This window comes from Cricetulus griseus (assembly GCF_003668045.3).
Source record: "Cricetulus griseus strain 17A/GY chromosome 1 unlocalized genomic scaffold, alternate assembly CriGri-PICRH-1.0 chr1_1, whole genome shotgun sequence".
Taxonomy (NCBI): Eukaryota; Metazoa; Chordata; class Mammalia; order Rodentia; family Cricetidae; genus Cricetulus; species Cricetulus griseus.
The window spans coordinates 9804961-9821465 of record NW_023276807.1 but is presented as its reverse complement, the minus strand read 5'-3'; the positions used below and the strand labels follow the sequence as shown (position 1 = coordinate 9821465).

General features: G+C 40.6%; 1 protein-coding gene across 1 annotated transcript in view; it reads right to left on the bottom strand.

The window, feature by feature from the left end:
* The window catches only part of Aff3 (AF4/FMR2 family member 3), a 400239-nt gene that overhangs the window by 246879 nt on the left and 136855 nt on the right, over positions 1–16505 (bottom strand). The gene's annotated exons all lie outside the window — the stretch shown is intronic.

Here is a 16505-nt window from a genome sequence, read left to right as displayed (position 1 = left end):
CACCAAGATACATGAGTATAACACTGGAACACATACACACATAAAGCCCAACTTGGATCGGTTTGAAATTCTGATTTGGATGGTGAAAACTTCAAACCATCCTGGAAGCCCTACTCAGTTAAACCTTCCTGGCAGCCCTATAAATAATGAATCGTTACCTCCTTTGAAGTTCACTCAAAGAATTTTGTGCTACTCTTTGTACATATCTCCTACCCCACCTTTCTCAAATGGACCTTAAAAGCATTCAATACAGGGTCATATTAATGTTTGTTCCCCTAGAACCAATTAAAGACACTTACCTCTACTTTACTGTGCTACACTGCATTACTGCTTAGAAAATATTCACTCTCAGGGCTAGAGAGATGGTTCAGGGGTTAAGAGCACTGGCTGCTCTTCCAGAGGACCTGGGTTCAATTCCCAGTACTCACATGGCAGCTCACAATTGTCTGCAACTCCAGTTCCAGTGGATCTGATACACACACACACACACACACACACACACACACACACAGGCAAACCATCACTGCACATGAAATTACCGATGGATTAATTTTAAAGAAATCACTATCCTCGTGCCCCCCCCAACCTCTCAATGGGTAGGATATTCTTTCCCAGTCCTAAATTCTGGTTGGTCAAATGACTTTGATTTGAAACCAATGAGATAAGTCAAAATGATGGGAATTGGGGGTTAAGATGCAGTTGCTCAGTGGGCCTTGCCCTTCAGAGTGTCTTGCCATCACCACGAGAAAGAAATCTGAGTTAGGCAGGCTGTGAGTGAAGAGAGAAAAGAATGGCAGAACAGATCTGAGCACAATTGTTAACAACTTAGCAATTCTAGACCAGACTGGCAGGCACAGAGATGAAAGCAAGAGCTAATGACCACTGTTTTAAGAATCTCAAGGTTGGGTGTTTCGAACTTCAGCAACAGCTGACTAATAAACCCACTTTATTAACATGGGGTCAACCACATTCTGGAAAATCCACCACAGAAAAAGCTCTGCCTTTCCTATGTCCTGAGCACATTTGAAAATGTGGATGAGTTTCCCACTGTGATCACTCTCTACTTGCCTACTTAGGCATTTCCCTGGTCAAAGCCCACTCAGTCTTCCATGGTTCTCCTCAGATCTACATGACTACTTGTCGATTAAGAGTTGCATCTGTGAGCATATCATTCCGTAGAATCACAGAGCTTTTAATACAAATTTCTTTTTTCCTTCTAGAATCACAGAGCTTTTAATACAAATTTCTTTTTTCCTTTGAGTGATCCAAATTACCTAGAATTGTTAAAATTTCCCATTGCTGGGCTTATTCCAGAACTACTGAGTCAGAATCAATGGGAACATTGATTTCTGAGTGTGCGAATTCACCATAACACAGTTAATACCAAATCCAAGAGGATTTAAATAGTCACTATCCCTATTTCTGTTTATCTTTTAGTTTTGTTTCTTATGGTTGCTTTCTATCTGCTCAATGCATTATTTTTCCTTCCCTTTCAATGATATAAGAGTTCAATTAAGATTAGGAACTTCAGGGGATTGAAAAGCCAGTAACTTTTACAGAGATTATCATCATAGGCTTTGAACTATGATCATAGGCCAAGAATATGGTCATTTAAGTTGCCCCAACGTCCACTTTTTCTTTAATTTATAAAGTCTTCCAAAATGGGCTAGGTAGGAAATTCACATATAATCCATACTGCTCTCATAATTTTTGTCATGATATTAATGGTCACATAGAGTATTAACCAATTCTGGAAAAAGGTTTCATCTACGTCATGTACACAGTTTCTGGTTTGAGTCTCTATCAGTTTGCTACAGTGAACCATGGCCATGTCCGCCAGCAACCTTTGAAGTCTCCAAAATGAGGACAGGGCCCCACAATGACAATTTCACCAGGACTATCACAACACCATTATGCTGAACAACACCAACTAAAGATCAGCTTTGGACTACAAACTGCTTATAACAATTTTAAGGTAACTTGCTGAGGTGATCCAGCCTCACAGCCACTGTTTGCAACTGCTAGCTGAGGTGATCCAGCCTCATAGACTACTTTATTCAGCATTTGAAACAAGCCCTGTACTTGCCCATTATGCAGAGACTGGACAACAAATGATAACCGCTTGACAATTAACCAAAATTTGCTTTTCAGGATCCCCTAAAGCTGTCGTCACCCATGACAGCAGGAAGTAACTTTAAGAACATGATACCCACATTCCCAAAAGTGGGGTGGGTGCTTTTTGTTCACTTACTGGGTTATGGATATTTGTCATGGTTTAGGAGGATTGATTACAAAATATTGTTGCTTACGATCAGAAAGATAGGTGAACAAAGGAGATTGTATTCAAGGTTTTTTTTTTTTTTAAAAGAGAGGAATCCAGATATGATAGGATAATAAGAGTGAATTACTAAATCCACCCTAAAAAGAATAAAGGGAGGATATAGACATGATGAGATGAAAAGGTAGATTATTAATTAAATCTACTCTTAAAAAGCAACTACTAGCCTTAAATATTTTATGTTAGATTGAACTTTTGTATATTGTATACATATGTTGTATATTGATACAAATTTTAAATTAATTTTGCTAAAACATTCTGTACATACATTTCTAATATTCAAGGTATTGTATCTGTATAGCTCATTTAGCAATATAATACAAATTTCTAGTCCTTGAAAGTTATTATTATCAACTATATAGGACAGTAAGGAAATATAGTTTAGTAATTAGTTAACTATTACAATCAAACTTGTAGTCACTTTAGGTGTGTTTACAAGGTCAAACTGATATATTAAAAAGACAGGTCATCCTCAAACACTTCAGAGTTCTACAGAATATGGCATTTAATATGTTTTAAATTATATTATATATTATATAAATATATAATATATATTATATGCTCTTTTTTTGTAATGATCATGAGACACATCTGCTCCTGGCAGTACCAATCTATGTCAGAAAAGATGATGGGCATCAAAGAAACTCTACATGGAGTTATTTGTGGTAAAGTTAGCCACTGGGCAAGAAAGTACCCTTGTCTTGACTGCTGACAGTATGCTGTCCAAATTGGACATACAGAACACCCAAAAAAGTGACTGTAAACCTTGCCAAGACAAGGCAGTCCAGTCCTTCAGATTATTCTGGTTCACAGAAAAGTCTGTCAGATATGCTCAGCCTGTAGGCCAAAGATGTATGTCCCAACATTACAGGGAAATCTTGGGTGACTTTTCAGGCAGCCAGCTGTTTCTGTCATTTCTCACATTTTTTGGAAGTCGCTTGCTCGAACTTCCTGTTTACTCAGTTACTCAGTTTACTCAGAGACCTTCTTGGGTCTCTGAGGGAGTTGAAGACTAAATAGTATAGTTGTAGCTTTTCCTATTTACCAAAATCAGTAAAGAAACTCACTATAGGTGTATTAAGTGTAATAGGTTTAAAAGACATTAAGAGATAATTTGATAATAACAAATAAAAATAAAAAGTAAATTAGGTCCAAAACTTTAGACTCATTAAGAAATAATAGATAATGGAGTATTTTTCCCAATTTGTCATATTCTAATGTACTAGACATTGTTAATGTACTTATTGCCATGTATATATTACATATAGTTATTATACCTATTGTGTATAGTTTTTCTTATATTAGTATAACCTTTTTTACATTTTAGAAAAAAGGGGGAATCCGTGGTGATATCTTGCTTGTACAAATAAAGCCTGTCTGGGGGTCAGAGAATGGAGCTTGCCACTAGCTAACCATATAGCTCTGGAGATCTGTACAGACAGACAGGAAGTGAGGTAGCCGGCCAGAAACAGGATATAAACAGGAAGAAACAGGAAATCATTGTCCGCTGACATGACAAGGAGGTAAGGTGTGCCGTGACTTGTTCCTTCTCTCTGATCTCTCAGCATTTCCCTCTATATCCGACTCTGGCTTTTTACTATCTAGACCAATTAAGAACTTCATTTACACAAAGTACTGCCCTTGCATTTTAAATGTTTTAAAATTTATTTTTTTATTTAGAAATTTTAATTGCTTAAAAATTGTAAATCTATTTGAGGTGCACACACACACACACACACACACACATGCACACACACGCACGCGCACACACACACACACACACGCACACACACAGACACACACAGACACACACACAGACACACAGACACACACACACACACACACACACACACACACACACACACACACACACACACACGGTATAATAATGATCACAAATTAGCAAACACATTTATTAGTACCTATCCTTATCATTTTGTGTGTTGCTCATAATTTTAGGCAAACAGGACTACTATTTAGACTGGCCATATTGTATGTTAGATTTTCCAAATCTGTCTGTTTAATAATGGAGTCTGCATTGTTCCTTTCACCAGCTCCTTAGCTTGTGTGTTCATAGTTTCCTCCTTCAATGGAGATACCTCAGATGGAAGCTAATCACAAACCTGCATCCTTTGCATTTGTTTTGGAAACATGAAATCAGTAACAGAGCAGATTTTCAGAATGCTGCCATGTCAAATGACGGCTACCGGTCAAGTGCTATATAAGCGATGCTGCCACTCATTCCATTTCATCTGCTGCTCTGGAACTCTGACTGGATGACTGTGGTGCAGGCAGCATAGCTAAAGGACTGAGAAGACTGGCTTTGAGGCTCAATTTCTGGATTTGCATTCTGCTCAGACTCTGTCTGCTTCCCATTCTGCACAACTGGGAATGCTGACCTACTGTATGCACCTATAAACCAGGTGAGTTATTACCTTTCAAAGCTGATGCTAGTGCCTGAGTCAGTAGAAGTCAAGATTTGCCAGTTGTCGTCTTTTTAAGCCTTGAGTGTATTCCTGACTTCTATTTAATGGCTCCCTGCTTTCTTAAAATGTTTTACTTTAGAATATATCAGCCCCGATGTGTACGCACATATTAAGAACAGTAAAATAAATGTTTGCATGCCCAAACAGTTTAAGATGCAGCATTCAAACAACAAACGTTAGGCCCTCGGTACTCCCCGATCATCTCCTCATCCCTTCACTCGTCCAGATGGAGCGCATGCCATTCCCATGCTTTCCTTCATAGTTTTACTACATGTTTTTATTACTATCAAAATAACTCTCCAAGTTGCTCATAAATTATTCCATGACCCATTTTCTTGTTAATCGTCCCCATCTGCCACCCTTTTTCGGTTCTGTCTTCCACTGGGGGATTGTGGCAGATTATGAAAGGTGTTTTGTTCCCCGTGTTGGCCTAATTGTTTGTTCTTCCACTGGTTGGTTTTGAGAGCTCCTGCCGATCTCTTCAATGCTCCATTGTTACAACCCAGAGTCATCAATGACAGGTGACTTAAAAATGTCTGAGATCCGTTTTAAAATGTCTATGTATTCCACTTCCTCCCTAAAAGATGAATATGACTGCATTTGCTTTTTTTAAGTCGCTGAATCAAGTGGCAGACTTCTTAGGTTTCATGAACCTTTCTTGGATGAACACACTACTTGGAATGTGTTCTCTGCAGTGCAGTATTGAACCCACAGACAGCTTCGAGTGTGTGTGTATATGCGGGGGAGGCGTTCCTACTGGCTTGGCAAAAATATGCTGCAAAGTATCCTTACAGGGTCTAAGTTTCATACTTTAGAATACAATCACATGCTCTATTTCAACTCTCTCACCCCAGGTGAAAGAACACCCTCATAAGCCCTGGATAATTAAGATCCAGTTTTAAAGCCCCCCCTTAAATTTCCAGTGTCTTAGGGCTGTTGAGACACACCCAGCATCAATCCATCAGTCTGACCCAGTGTTTCACAGCATAGCCCTGAAGCTGGCCTAAACGACACAGGTAGGAATTTCACAACCCTACCTTGGTTGTCAAGCTTTCTAGCCTGTGTAACAGTTGAGTATAAAACAATATTTTATAAACATAGGTGGACTTTTCAAACCCATTGATGTATCCTTCTGCTGAAGGCTAAGACACCACAACAGTGATCAAATGAGGCTGTGATTACACTCATTCAATTTTCTCTTCTCAATTAAAATCTAGTGCCAGACACCAAAGGTTTCCCCTTCCTGTCTTTCAACTTTTAAATGGCTATAATGGCAATTAAAAAGACCCCTTTGGCCATTCTGCACTACTTTACTCTTAAGCACTTCCTATAATTTAATGATCCTATTTTGGCAAACTAGTATCACAAGGACTTTTTATTAAAATAAATACAGTTTTAAATAGAACACTCAATAAATTAGCTTAGCAGATGTTTTCCACCGAAGGCACTACAGAAATTCGGATTCAATCTATCCTCCCAGACAACATCCCACCTTGCTCAGTAAAGACTCCAATGTTCATTTTGTACAGCCATTGATTTCTACAACAATATCAAAGAGGCTGAAGAGGAGAACTGGGAAGCTCTCTAACAGGCTGGTGTTTCCAGTGCTTGCCCGGGGTTTTTGTAATGGTCTATTTCAGATGCAAAACAAAATAGAAAAAATAAAAACAAAACAAAGAAAAAAATTATTCTTTTGTTTTTTCTGAAAAGATAACTTGTACTGTAGTAGTAACAGTTCTGTGTGGTAAGTATAACACCTTCCTGTGGGTATGAAGTCAGATGGTGTCCGATTTAATGTACACAGATGTCAGGAGTCAGATCATCCTATGCATCTTAAACCGTGTTTTTATAAAACCCAAACTGGCAGAGAAAAATCTCACTTAACCCCAAAGTATCTTAAATATAAGTATGACTTAGATATATTCAAGAATCTTTGGAATCCAATGGTAATTTATGATTCGTGAAGACAACATTATAGGGAACACCGAAAAGTTATCTATTAATGTGTTTGTTGTGCTTTGATCTCCAGACAAAATAAATATGATTTAATGGAGACTGCACACATAGGAGACCCTTGTTAAGCAAGGTATGCAGAAACAACTGGGCTGAGCATGGGGCTGGTATATGAGGCAGCTGACAGCACCGCCTGAAGCCAGATTAGGATGGACACCTGGAACAAAAGGCCATGACACGCTCATGCTCCATTTTCATTTGAAATCCATATGCTACAAAGATGGTGCCTCTTCATAGGAACAGAGCAAACTTTGCACTGGAAAACATCAGAGAAAGGCACAAGACATAGTATGTGAAGCTTCGACATTGTCAATCTATCTATTTGGTATCTCAATTCTTTGGAACTGAGAAGGCGGCAGAGAAGATTGTTATTGCTGTAGCACTGACCAGTATCTCACCACTATTGGTAGCATCTGACTGGATTACTTCCTATTCATCCCCATGGAGATTTTAAAATGACTATTCCTTTAGCTTCTTTTCACCTTATGATACAAAGAACTTTATAGTTGCTGAAGAACACACAGAAAACTGATAGAGGCTAGATGAGAGTCTCTTCCCAAGGCCCATCACATTTTGGGCTCCAGATAAGTCTGTCTACAGACAAAAGTTCACACAGCCATACCACCTCGTTTATTACTAAAGATGATATCATAGGTGGCAAAAATGTTTTAGCAAATGTATCTCCATTGTGCCTGTGGTTGAGTTTCACAATAGCTGCCTTCTTGTTACACTCCACAGTTATTTTTAAAGGGTGATCTGGTGTAACTATGCGTTCAGTCCTCTCAGAGAATCCCTCAAGGTAAATGCTATGGACAATATGTGAAGGCCTTATGGCCGGCTGATCCAAGGCTGCTTGGTTACAGTTGCTCTACATAAAGCACACATTCTAGACTCTAAAATCACTCTGTTCAAATGTAGGCACCCTACCAAAAGTAAGTGCTGAGAAAATGAATTATTAGTTAATGGGGATTCTTCAAGTAATGCTGTATTAAGGAAATGGACTGCAATCTCTCCCTGGACTCTGCTCCACAGCACAGGGTTCACTAGACATGAAAATGTGTACAAGGCCTAGCATTTTTTTTTTTTTTTTTTTTTTTTGGAGTATGGCTGACCAGATTCAGCATCACAAAAAAAAAAAAAAAAAAAAACACAAACAAAAAAAAAAACAAAAAACAAAAAACAAAAAAAACAAAACTCCAAATCAAACAAATAGGGAAAGTCATGTGCATTTCCCAGCTGAAGGCTTAGAGGTGACTTGACTGTCACCTGTCGCTTCTTAGGCATTATAAGATGAATGGTTTTTAAGCATTAAATAGGAAGGAATGGGATTCTGAAACATACCCAGTTTTAAAACATGACAACAGTCTTTTAGGGGCCCATGCTGCAGAGAACATGTTGAGGTTGGGTGGAAACCAAACAGTGAAGCAACAGCTATGTGAAATGCTGAATGAAAGTGAATAGAGTGGGATGGTGAAAGACCCCGCCCCTGGCTGGTTCTCTCTCGGTGACACTCCCGTACGCGCGCACACTCCCACACGCCTGGCGGCTGGCTCCCTCCCAAGCCGGTTCACCCAGGCGGGGGGCCCTCGACCCAGGCCCGCCTGCCTGGCGCCGCACCCCGGGGCCGAGCGGGGAGAGGACGCCCCCCCCCCATGGGGAACCTCCGTCCCAAGGTCAGCCATCTGGACGCGGAGGGGGGAATTGGGTCTGTTGTACCAGGTGCAGACCTTGAGAATATACTGATAACTCTGTACCTCATTAAATTGTCCAATAGAATCCCTGTAACTATGCTTTTCGCTTCTGCACTGTGCTTTTTAGCTATATAAGGACCCCTCTCCCTTGGCTCGGGGCTTAGCCTACCCAAAAGCTAAGCCCCGGGGTACCAGCGCTACTAATAAACCCTCTTGCTCTTACATCCAGAGTTCGTGGTTTCGCTGATTCCTGGGTGCGGGTCTCCTTCTACGAAAGTACCCCTTCTGAGGTCTTTCAATGGATAAATAAGACACTTCAGGGCCCAATGGCAAAGCTCAGCTGCTGGGGCGCAGACATCACATCCTGGGGAATGGAACAACTGTGGGACATTCTAGCCATTAGAAATGGGGCAGCTTCTCTGACCAGGGTCTCCCAAATCATCAAGGAAAACAGTGGGCAGCTCTGTCCAGTAAACAATGGGACCTATCGATGGAGTGGAAGAAGAATCCTCAGTTGTTTTTATAGCATGAAAACAACTAATATTAGCCACAAATAGGTCATATATTTGATGACAGAATGAAACTAGAAAAGATCTCCTTAAGATGGTGGGTCATTCCAACAAAATGTAACAGGATACATATCAGTGGGTCTTGATTTTAGATCCCATAATGAAACTCTAGGAACACAGGAGCTGAAGCTTGGCAGGCCATGGTTATATGGTTGGGAGTCAGCAGTAAGGCAAAGACGATAATTTTGATTTGACTCATTATTTAGAATGAAAAAGGGAAAAGGCCTTACAGACTAAAAACAGAGCAGTGTACTAGGTTTGGGATGTAATTTGTTATAATGAAAAGCCAAGTGTCCGTGTGTCAGTTAACAGGGGTTGACTGGTGACATTCATCACATCAAATAATCTGTGAAATTATTTCCAGGGGAAGTTTAACTAAGGAAGGAAGACCAACCTGGAATGTAGGTAACATGATCCCATGAAATAGTTCCAGGCTGAATTGAAAGGGAAAGAATATCAAGCATACAGAATTCACCCCTCTCTGTATCTAGACTACTGGTATACCCCAGAAGGGCACTTCATGCTCCTCCACCCCCCATGTCTTCCAACCCTGATAGACTACACATGTCCCCTCTTAATTGTATGCCACAATAAATCATTCTTCCCTTAAGTTGCCTCTGTCAGGTGTTTTGTCACAGTTTGAGAAAAGTAACTAATATACCATGTTCTAGGAAAGTGTATAGTGAAAAAAATCTAAGAAAGTTATTAAAAATGCCCACTCTGGCACCTGAGAACTAAAGGTCATCATAACACTCTTGTATCTTGAAGGGTTTCATTATGGAAAACAGATTAGAATAACTCTATAAAAGCATTATAGGCAAAGCTAGAGCCAAATATTGGACAAAAGAGTCATTCACTCTTATCTGTTGAAATCCTTTGATTGTATTGAGGAAGCAGGAGAACGCCAAATGAAGCGCAACTTCACAAACATTTAGAACTCTCCAGAAACTAAAGTTCCAATCTCCTAGAGACATTGAGGGCCAGCTGCTTAAGAGACTGCAGCAAAAGTTGAACTTTCAGTCAGACTGGCTGCAAATGCAATACATAAGCCTTAAACTCCTTACCTCAGCAGAGCTTATGAGAACCCACAGCTATACCACACACTTCACTCATTCAATTCTCTTAAGAAAAACATAACACGACTCAGTGTTGAAGAGAAGCAAATGAAATCAACATTGCAAAATGTAAACAGAAGCAACGCTTATTCAAGAGGGTCCCAGTGTCCTTGGGGAACTTGAAAAACCAGGCTTGAAGACATCATCCTCAGAAAAGACACCCAGCCATGCCTGGCAGAGCTAGCTGGTCAGGATAAGATGCCTATGCTGCAAGTGAGGGATTCACACAACTAGCAATAGTCTATGATGCTGTAGTCAACAGCAGTCTGGGCACCTGATGGTACTGCCATCACTGCCACCATCTTCACCTAACGCTTGTAAGCACCCGCTTCTAACATAAACCCAGGAGGGTGAACCCAAGCAACACGGTCTCTGGATCATAGGACACTGTACAAACACTTAATACTATTGAGAATTATGTAGCAAACTCAGTGACCAGGAATAACTTACAGGTATCACAGGCCTGGAAGAAACATCCAGGACTCAGCAAGCACATCAACACATCTTCTAGGGCTTGACTTCTCAAGAAGATGGCCAACAATCTCCCTTCCCTGCCAGGCTTGAAAGAAGGTCATTTGCTAAGTTCCCAAGACATGTGAGAATTACAAATGGTAGAACCTTCTCTGATACCATTTTGCTCTTTCTCCAGATCCTCCCACCCACAAGCAGTGTAGACAGAGAGGAGCTCACCATCATCCAACCAGTTCCACTGTTGTTTCAAAGGATGGTCCAGGGGTCAGAGTCAGGGTCAACTCCCTTTCTACAAAATGATGTACCAACAGCACATTCTGGATTCTGGGTGACAATTCAGAATACCAGATTTTCTTCAGGAAGTGTGAGCATGCTAATCATGCCCCCAGGACAGGTGGGCACAAGGCGAGAGAGTGCTTAGCTTAGCTTTACCTCACAGCTGTCAAGCTGGGCCCTCTCATTAACACCCACGGCTCTTTCCTTTCTTTCTTGTAAGGTCCTTTGACTACAGCTCATGTACTTCAAATATGTCACTGAAAAATGCACAGATGGGATCCACCAGATCATGAGAATGCTTTCACAGCTTTGGAAAGTGTGTTGGGTTTCTTTCCTTTAGAAATTAAAAAACAAAAATCCTAAATTCTAATTTCTAACCCTTCCCACCTTCTCCCTGAATGACAAAGAAGCCTCTGCAGAAGCCAGTATTCCGGGTGCTGATAACTAATAGGGCAGTAATTAAATTGGGTTCTTTTTTTTTTTTTTTTTTTTTTTTGTCTCCTTTTAAACCCAAACCCAGCTAATTGTCTCCGCTAATCATGCCTTCCTAGTCTACAGAGAGGCCCACATCTGAAGCCCATTCGACAGTAGCTGCAGCCCACTCATATTCAACTCAACCCCAGCCCAGAAAAGGGAGACAGCAGGGAACTCAAGACAGGAGCCTGACAGGTGTTGCCCTGAGGGGATGTGTCCTCAAGTGGGAGGTCATGACAAGGGGGAGGGGGTCCTCCAACCCATTTTGAAAGTTCTAGACAAGGGGTTGCCTTGCTTTCTGTCTGATTATTTTGGGGTGGTGGTGGTGGTGGTGGTGGTGGTGGTGTGTGTGTGTGTGTGTGTGCGCGCGCGCGTGCGTGCATGTGTGTGTGTGTGTGTGTGTGTGTGTGTGTGTGTGTGTGTGATTTAATGAAAGAAACAAGACAATGAGGCATTTGGGGAGCTCTCAGATGGTCTTTCTTGAACCCCTCAGGTTTCATGAGCCTTTACATGAATATTGTCTATGATGCTCTGGCTAATGATAATGAAGCAAAGGAGATAAATATATACATATCACATATGTATATATACATACACATACATAGAGATAGTTATTCCACTCTTGGTTATGATACTATCATATGAAGGAAAAGGAGAAATGGAGCTATGCCAGCATCATCTTGTCCAGTACATTTTTATTTCTTTTAGATGCATGTGTGTGTTGCCCTGTGTGTGTGGGGGGGGGGGAGGATGGGGATTGTTCATGTGTCACAGCATTCGGAGTGGAGCTCAGAGGACAACTTACAGGACTCAGTTTTCTCCTTCCACTATGTGAGTTCTGGGGACAGAACACACTGAGCCATGTTGTTGGCTGCCACTTTTAAGTTCTGCATTCTAAACTTCCAGGTGGGATCTACCACACATACTGGCTCATTCAATCTCCTTCAGTAGTCTCACTTAAGTACTGGATTACCATGTCAAGTAGAAGAGCACAAACAACCATAAATAGACAGGATTAGCAACCTTCCCAGAAAATGCTCTACAGAATGTATTGATAAGGGCTTTCCACTGATAAAAACACACTATTTCTGAAATTCAGCAAGGACCCTTCAAGGTTTAAAAGAGTATTTACTCAAGCACCATTTTCTCGATAACTTCAGTGTCATGTCCCAGTTGTGTGTTGAGGGGCACTAAGGTGAGAGGAGGGAATGGGCAATAGCCGAGATTCACTCTTTACCACACACAAGCTCAAAATACCATTGGCATTGTCTTGGAAGTTATAACTGCCCTGAGGAAACACTTAAGCTTTTACTCACTCTATGAAATGGTGTGAAAGAAGCATTCAAACACACCATCTACTTTATGCTAGGTGGGTGACAACTTTGTGACCTTTCAAGGGGGCACTATTATACTGTACGGCCAGCACCCAGTGTGTGCCAGACATCAATCAAAGTCAAAGTACACTAAAAAAGCCTCACCCAGAGGGTTAATATTATAGATAATTTGAGGGGAAAGTTGGGTGTCTTAAGAATGTCACTGGTGGATAAACCCTTTTCTGGGAACTGACTTCAGGCTATCCCTGAGACCCAGAAAGAGCAGAACATGCTGGTGGCCCATAAAGAATGAACTAGATAAGGGAGAGTCTGCCCTAAACAGGGTACTGAGGTAGTGGCAGAGGTGACACTTAGGATTCCTCAGCATGCTTGCAAGGACCCCCATTAATGAATTTGTAACAAATGAATTAGATCAGATGCCTGGTCCTGAAATCCTTCCAATTTGATCAGTAGTGCTAGACTAAACAGATCCAACCAAACTATGGATCTTTGTCTCCTGGGCTAACCTTGCCATTGTTTGTGATGTTCTGCTCAAGTTCATTCTACTGATGAACTCTGAGCTCTGAGGTTCACCAAAACTACTCCTATAAGGCTGAGACCAGAGTCAGTGACCTTTAACTTCAGGATGCAGCCCACCTCCTACAGTGGGTAGAAGAGAGGAAAAGGCCATTCACCCTCTTGTGCCATGTAGAATTGAGACTGTCAATTCTACAGTCTCATCTGAGCATCCTGGCCCTGAAAACATACTGGATGAGATCCTCCAGATCTTCCCACACAAACCCATTTGGGCCACCAGTCTTCAGAAGGGCATCAGGACGGCATTCTTTTAAAGAACTATTGAACACTGCAAATTTGTGTTATCCTTACACAAGGGCCATGGCCATGCTAATCTTTTTGTGATCTTCCAAATTTTGCCCATGTGCTGAAGTGGACACAAGCTGACCTTTCTTTGTAAGGATTTTCTTGGTAGAAGGTACACAGTAAAGAACCCTGCACATAGTGAGAATTCACTCCAACTGTCAGCAGCTGTTATTGACACCATGCTTGGCTGCTTCTTGCTCCACTGGGCTCTCTCTGATCCATCCTGTAAATAGACTGAAATCCTGGTAAGCCCATGCAAACTACTGTCCACCTCCATGACAAGAGTATTTCAGATCTTTCATCAGCAATTAGTCAAATGCAAATATTTCCCTACTATGAATGCAAGATGTTTTAAGATATAAATGATACAGGATAGTTGTAATGTGACTTTTGAAATCATATCAAAACCCATTAGTCTATCTTATAATTTGAATGAGTACTTTGCATGTGCACAATTTTACAAAGCCTCTCAGGTCATGCTAAAGTTACACAGCTCTCCCATATGTTAACATCCTTCACGATACAAAAACCAACACACATTTGTGAATATCACTGCTGAACTTGCCAGGAAAGTATTTAATATGCTACTTGTAAGTTAAAATAGCTCCTGCTGGTAAATATAAGTTTTATAAAATTCTAACCTTTATCGTTTATTTGCTCAAATTTTTATCATTAGCAGAAAACACTGTCAGTTATTTCCCTTAAAGTGGCAATTTCACTCCAAGTGTTTCTGACAAAATGTTTCCCAAATATCCAAGTTCAAATACCACAGATTGTCTCTCAGCCACTCTTTAAAAGAAAATAGTGACTCAGAGGAGAAAAAAAAAGCTAGTGTCTCTCAAGACAACTGTGCTACCCGACTGTAACAGTGCCAAACATTTATAAACTATCAGGAAGATGTGTTCTCAGCCATCAACACTTAATAAAGTCAACAGTGTTTGCTGCTTCATCAAATACATTCTTAAGGGAGACTAGAGATTTCAAACAGCATCTACATGACCACACACACACACACACACACACACACACACACCCAAAGCATCTGGGCTCTCAATATGTAACATTAAAACAGAGTTGAGATTATCACTGGACCCTGTTCTCCTTTGCAATATAGTTTCCAGAAAGTGACTAGGGACAAAAACATCTGTTTCTTTAGCTAGAGAGATAAGAAAAATCACGACTTCCCTTTTCTTATTCATCTTGTTTTCTTGGCAGTATTTTAAAACATTCTAATCAAAGCAAATATGGATATATTACAGAATAAAATACAAACTTAAGATGGTAATTTTTGCAACCAAAGAAACACAACTCTCTGAAGGGCATGATCTGGATCATGGAGTTAGTGAATGGCAAGTGAGAGCTACAAGAACCTGTACCTCAGACAACTGGAGAAATCATACTATATACTATATCTTAGATTTAGTATTAGATCAAAGTTACATTTACTGGTTATAATATAATCAATTTTGGTCGTTGTAAAAGTGAAGGTCATTGTTCTTAGGAAAGACATAAATATATTTAGGAATAATGTGCTCTAAAAGTTTCCCTTGATGGTTGGGAAAAAATGGGAGGGGGTAGAGAATGAGTGTGAGCATGAGCAAGGAAGTACGAGCCACTCAGTATAAGTCAGATTTACACAACTATAGGTATTTTTAGTCTGCAGAAGCAACTAACTACAGAAATAAAATTTTTGACATAAGTATGCCCACATTTTTTCCTTATCATTATTCTCAAAGCAAGATACTGCATCAACTATTTACACTGCATGACATCATAAACAACCTAGACAGGGGGACACAATGTAGGAAGTGTGTGTGTGTGTGTGTGTGTGTGTGTGTGTGTGTGATGTGCACAAACTACAGCATTTAATACAGAGACTCTGAGTACTTTATAGCAGTGTCCAGACAAGACTCTGGAACTTGAGGAATGACTTGATGTATTGCCAAAGGTCAGAATTATTGAACTTGGGCAAAACTGCTTTGTTTGTATTTTTTTCTTGTAAATGTGAAATTATCTCAAGATACAAAGTAATAAGATGTTTTCCTGAGAATACTGATCCATGTCACAGCTCATTGGCAGTCTACTCCCTGCTCTTCTCTTCAGCCTCTTACACCCTTCGCACCCTGTTCCAAGCAAAGCAGCCACAGTGTCCTAGCCTCCAACCCTCCACCATAGCCAACAGTGACCTTCCCAGTGCCCACTGCCCTTGACCTTGCTGAGTCTGGGGTTCTTCTCTTGTCAGGAATGTTCCTCCTCAGAAGCACAGCCCTGCTTATATCTTACCCTCTGATCGTCAACCTGCCATCCTACCTAAGGGAGGCTTCTCACTTCTTCTACAGCTTTCTTTCTGTTATACTTACAAATACTATTGCTATTCAAAATATTTACAATTGTCTGTCTGTCTGTCTGTATCTTTATAAACACTAGACAGAGACCTTGAGTTTGGGGTCCCCAAAGGTTTTCTTAGAATCAGGACCCATATTTGGTAGGAACTCACTAAATATGTACTGAATGGAGGAATAAATAGATATCCCCAGGACATGCTGGCAGTAGGCACTCAGTGTCTTCTACCTCTAGGGAGTGCTGAGTATGCCAAGTCCACCCATACTTGGCTGGGCTTGACTTGTGATTGTGTATCTTCAACTTCTAGGCTCATTTCTCAAGGGGATTGTTACATCCATTTGAGTTATCAACACATACATCTGTAACCAAACTCTCGATCTGCACTGCTAAACTTCTACCATTATCTGCCAAGCTGAGATCCACCCTATAAGTTCATCTGCTGTCTTTCTATCACACTGACTTATTCCATAAGACAACACAACTCCATCTCCGAAAGATATTTTACATTTGCATATGCTGAGACATTTCAAGATC